Source organism: Ambystoma mexicanum, chromosome 1p, assembly GCF_040938575.1.
Source record: "Ambystoma mexicanum isolate Mex_15411 chromosome 1p, UKY_AmexF1_1, whole genome shotgun sequence".
Lineage (NCBI taxonomy): Eukaryota > Metazoa > Chordata > Amphibia > Caudata > Ambystomatidae > Ambystoma > Ambystoma mexicanum.
In genome coordinates, this window is record NC_090921.1 from 42,660,313 (window position 1) to 42,665,716 (window position 5,404).

Consider the following 5,404-nt stretch of genomic DNA (forward strand, 5'->3'; position numbering starts at 1 on the left):
TCAGGCGGTAAGGGTCGGCGCTGTTTACGCCGCCGTAAACCCCTTACCGCCTGGGTCCTAATGAGGCCCATTGTCTTCTGGGAACAGCATGTGGTTAAGATTTTAATTAACTCCCAGCCTTTGATGTAAAGGCCTCTCCTGCAACTCCTGACATGCAGTTTCCCTGTCAGAGTTTAGACCGCTAGCGCCTGCCTCAGTCAAAAGCGGGTACTGCATGCATTTTTTTGGTTCAGTCTTGAATTCAAGCATTTCAAACAAGAGATATTACATGGAAGTATATTGTCCAGGTTCAACAAATGGCATTGGTGTAGTTCTGCAGTAAAATAATTTTGTGCCCATAAATTAGCCATGTTTGACCTGAAGAAAACGAATTCCCAACAGTTATGGGTTGCTTTTGGCAATCAGCATTGCCCCTTTTACAATGGTTAGGCTCTGTGCCCTTCTGTGCTCACAACATAGGCAAAAATGGGTGGCACCTTGGGTGACCATCTTGGTGTGCGCACAAACTGCGTGGTTCTCCTGGATTCTGGCGCACATGTGGGCTTTTTGGCCATCTTGGATTTTCTAAGCCAACAGCACCAAATGTTGCAGCATGATAGCTCAAACGTGGGTCAGGACACCCAACAAGTGAAGGAGAAGCAGAAAGTAATCCTCTCACCAATGAAGGAACGAAGTTGTAGGAAGACTGATCAGAACTGGAGATCGGAAGTATCGTGGAGCAGCGGGAGACTCTGGAAGAAATGAACAGGTGAGTAAGCTAATCGGAGAGAGGGGGGAGCCCTAAAAGGACTAAACTTACTCTAACGGAAGTCTACGAGAGACGGGAAACAAACAAGCCTGCCAGATTGGTCTGAATGAACAGTGTGCAGGTGAAGACTGAAGGGAGAATCTGAATGAGGGGAGAGAACAGAGTTAGGAGAAATGAAAGGTACAAGTAGTTTTGACTAGTGGAGGTAGGTAGAAGATTCAGAAGCGAACTCACGGAGCGTCAAAAGCAGAAGCGACGCGTAGCACTGTCCGCTTTGATTCCGGATAAAGGATCACGTAAGCAATTGGCCGTACGTCGAAGAGACGTGCAAAAACTGGACCGCTGCAGGTAGTACGGGGAAATCTCACGGGCATCCATCTTGGAACTGCTCGAAAGCAGAGTGCCACACAAACGGGTACGTGCCCACAAAGACCATTTGTAGCGATGTGTAACAGTATGCCCCCTCAAGTAGAAAGAAGTGCCACACAAGACGAGGCGCATGAACTCCAGAAGCCGGCTCCCAAGTCCTTTCAGCAGGCGAATAACCCTTCCAATCGATCAGGAACTGCAATCAACCATGACGGAAGCGCGAGTCACAAATAGCAGCCACCTCAAACTCAGGACCACCGTCCGTGGGAATCTGAGGCGGTGGAGAACCCTCATTCCGGAGAAAGCGATCTCGCACAACCGGTTTGATCTGAGACAGGTGAAAAACCGGATGTATCCAAGACCAAGAGGCCAGCAAAGAAAGTTCGACAGCAGCCGAGCGATCCTGGATAGAACCTGAAATGGTCCAAAGTACCTGGGAGACAATTTAGACAGAACCAGGTGGTGAGGAAGAAACTTGGACGCCAACCACACCGAGTCTCTGACGGTAAGTTCCCGATCGTCACGACGGTGCCGATCAGCATTCCTTTTAACCCGATCTTGAGCCATCTGTAAAGATTGCTTAGCCAGTTTCTGCCCCTCGCGAATGTCAGTAATCAAAGAATCCACACCTGGGCAACCCGAATCAGAAGGAGACACATTCGGAACAAAGGATGGATGGTAGCCATAGGAACAAAAAAAAGGACTGGTCTGGATTGCCGAATGTCTGGAATTATTGTAAGCAAATTCCGCAAACGGAAGCAGCTCCACCCAATTATCCTGAGCAGCCGAAATAAAGCACCGTAAGTAACTTTCGAGGGTTTGGTTCAACCGTTCCGTTTGCCCATTAGTTTGGGGATGGTATCCATAACAGAGACCACGTTTTATGCCCAAAATGTGACAGACATGTTGCCAAAAGAGAGAAGTGTATTGGGGACCTCGGTCTGACACGATAGTATCTGGTAAACCATGGTGAGAGAAAATATTAGAGAGGAAGATTTTTGCCATGCAAGGTGCACTAGGTAGCTTTCGCAAAGGTGTAAAATGCGCCAGTTTGGTGAAGTAATCAATGGTCACCATGATTGCAGTCTTATTTTCTGATAGGGGTAAATCTGACACGAAATCAGTTGAGATGATCTGCCAAGGCCGATCTGGAATAGGCATTCTAGCTAGTAATCCTAAAGGTGGTGATCGAGGAGTCTTAGCATGAGCGCAGATTTTACAGGCTGCAACATAGTCCCGGACGTCAGATCTTATAGATGGCCACCAAAAATGCTGTTGAATTAGTTCTAAGGTGGAAAGGAACCCACGATGCCCTGCAGCCTGTGAGTCATGGCAAGTCTTCAACACTTCCAGTTGTAAGGTAGGGATGGGAATCAGTACTTGAGTTCCATGAAAGTAATATTCAGTTTCCTTGGTAAGATGATGGATCGAAGCAATACTTTCACACAACTCTTTATTAAGAACTGTAGCTGTTCGCAATTCTTGAAGGAAATCAGTCAGAACTGCAATGAATTGAGCATTGGGAAACATCTTTTCGGAGCAGAAAATAGATGTCGAGAATCCTTACGGGATAAGGCATCTGCCCTCAAATTATGTTTCCCAGGCCAGAAGGTGAACTCAATTCGATAGGGCAGAAAGAAGTAAGCCCATCGGGCCTGTCTGCAATTAGTGGTATAAGCGTTCTGAAGAACTTTGAGATTTTGGTGATCAGTGCGCACCCTTCCTAGATAAGGAGATCCCAAAAGTAGATGTCTCCACTCTTCGAAGGCACGCTTAATAGCCATCAGTTCTTTCTCAAGAACAGAGTAGTTCAGTTCAGCTGGATTGAAAGTCTTGGATAAATATGCTACAGGTCGTTCATCCCCCTGTTCTGACAGTTGTAAGCGAACAGCTCCTAAAGCATTCTGAGAAGCATCTGTTTCAACAATGAATTGTTTGGATTGATCTGGGGTGATCAAGATGGTTTCGGAAATAAACATTTTCTTCAACATGTCGAATGCCTTCTGAGCCGATTCATTCCAGGAAAATGAGACACCTTTCTTGAGAAGTCGAGTAATGGGAAGAATGATTTCTGAGAAGCATGGAATACATTTCCGATAAAAATTTGCGAATCCCAGAAACCTCTGGATGTCTTTTATCCCAGCAGGAACGGGCCAGTCCAATACAGCTGATACCTTTCTAGGATCCATAGAAATTCCCTGAGATGATAACACGAACCCCAGATAAGTTACTTGTTCCTGGTGGAATTCACACTTCGACACTTTACAGTAAAGGCGGTTTGCTTGAAGGCGTTCCAATACAGTGTTCACATGTTGAATGTGATCTCCTGAGTTGGTGGAATACACAAGGATATCATCAGGATAGATGATAACAAACCTGAATAATATGTCAGCAAATAGATGATCCATGAACCTCTGAAAGACCGCTGGAGCATTTACCAAGCCAAATGGCATGACATGGTATTCATAATGTCCAAATGGTGTACAAAAGGCGGTCTTCCATTCGTCCCGGGAGCAATGCGTATGAGATGGTATGCACCTCGGAGATCCAGTTTTGTATACAGAGAAGCCCCTCGAACCGCTTCATTGATGTCCGTAATGAGTGGCATTGGATACTTGTCGGCAGTGGTTATTTTATTGAGTCCTCAGTAATCAATACAAGGACGGATCTCATCAGAGTCTTTCTTGGGAATAAAGAAAAGTGACGCTCCCGCCGGTGACACTGATTCGGTGATAAGACCGTTACGTAGATGGGTTTGAAGATATTCTTTCAGAACTGACGTTTCACGTTGAGAAAGAACATACATACGACCAAACGGAATGGGTTTGTCTGGAAGTAAGTCTATGTGACAATAATCCCTTCTATGAGGAGGCAGAGTAGGGAATTCATGGTCTTCAAATACTGATCAGTATCGCAAATGACATTCAGGAATCTCTAGTTGATTTATGGAGGATACCGCGGGATGCAGTGTCTCTTCAGAAGGAATGCAGGTCCCCACCGACTCTTGAGAAAGACAATGGTGGACGCAATACTCTGACCCCAGAAAGAGGGTCCCAGCAGACCAATTTATGAACGGGTTGTGAAGTCTTAACCAAGGGAGCCCCAGGATGATAGGGAAATGGGCAGTCCTAATGACATCGAAGACTAGGGTTTCCTTATGATTTGCCAGCATGCACGTAAGTGGAACGCTCTGTTCTTTAATAGGCCCAGAGCTCAAAGGACTACCATCCACTCCCTGAATGGGAGTGACAACAATCTTTGGCACCTGAGAAATTCTGTGTTTCTTTGCCCAATCATTATCCACAAAGTTTCCAGCCGCTCCGCAGTCAATCAAAGCGGGGATTCCTGGTATAATGTTCTCAGATAATATCAGAGACAAAGATACTACCACTATGGACTGGTTAATAGGAGAATTGTCGAGTGACATACTTGTCTGATATGGGGAAGAGTGCTTCTGTACGCTTACCGGTCTTCCCCTAACGGTAAGGCTTTGAAGTTTCCCGACTTCTGGTTCGGAGAACGGCGTGGAGGGACTAAATGGCAATCTTTCAGAACATGAGAGGAGGACCCACAATACATACACCGCTTTAAGGACCTTCTCCTCTCCCTTTCAGTAGCAGATATCAGTCCTCGGACGGTCCCGATCTGCATTGGTTCTTCGGTTTGCGAAAGAGCCTTTTGTATCACTGGGGAATACTCAGACTGAGATCGAGTTCCTTTGCTCTTTTTTTTCTCACATGTCCGTTCATGCATAAGGTAATCGATTTGCATGGTTAGTGTGATCCTATCCGCCAAGTTAGCTGGGCGAGGGACCTTAGAAACCTCATCCTTGAGTTCATCTGTAAGGCCTCTCCGAAAAAGAGTAAGAAGACCTTCATCGGGCCAGCCCAGTTCGGATGATAGTTGTTTGAATTGCGTAATGTACCACAGTAAATCTCTACTGCCTTGTTTTAGATCGAGAAGCCTTTCCTGAGTGGCTACCCAAATTTCCTTTCTACCAAACATAGTTTTGAGACTGTTGCTGAAAGCGGAGTAGGAATCAAGGATAGCATTGTTGGAGGTAACTAAAGGAGTTGCCCATGCTAAGGCAGGCCCAGAAAGATGTGAAATCACATAGCCTACCTTATCTTTATCCGTAGGAAAAACCCGAGATTTAAAGGTAAATTGGATTGTGCAGCTGTCGAGATATTCCTTAAGTTTATATGGATCACCATCACACATGAATGTATGTAATGATGACGGGGGAGTGTCAGAAAAGGCTCTGGCCACTTGATGTCGCAGTTGTGC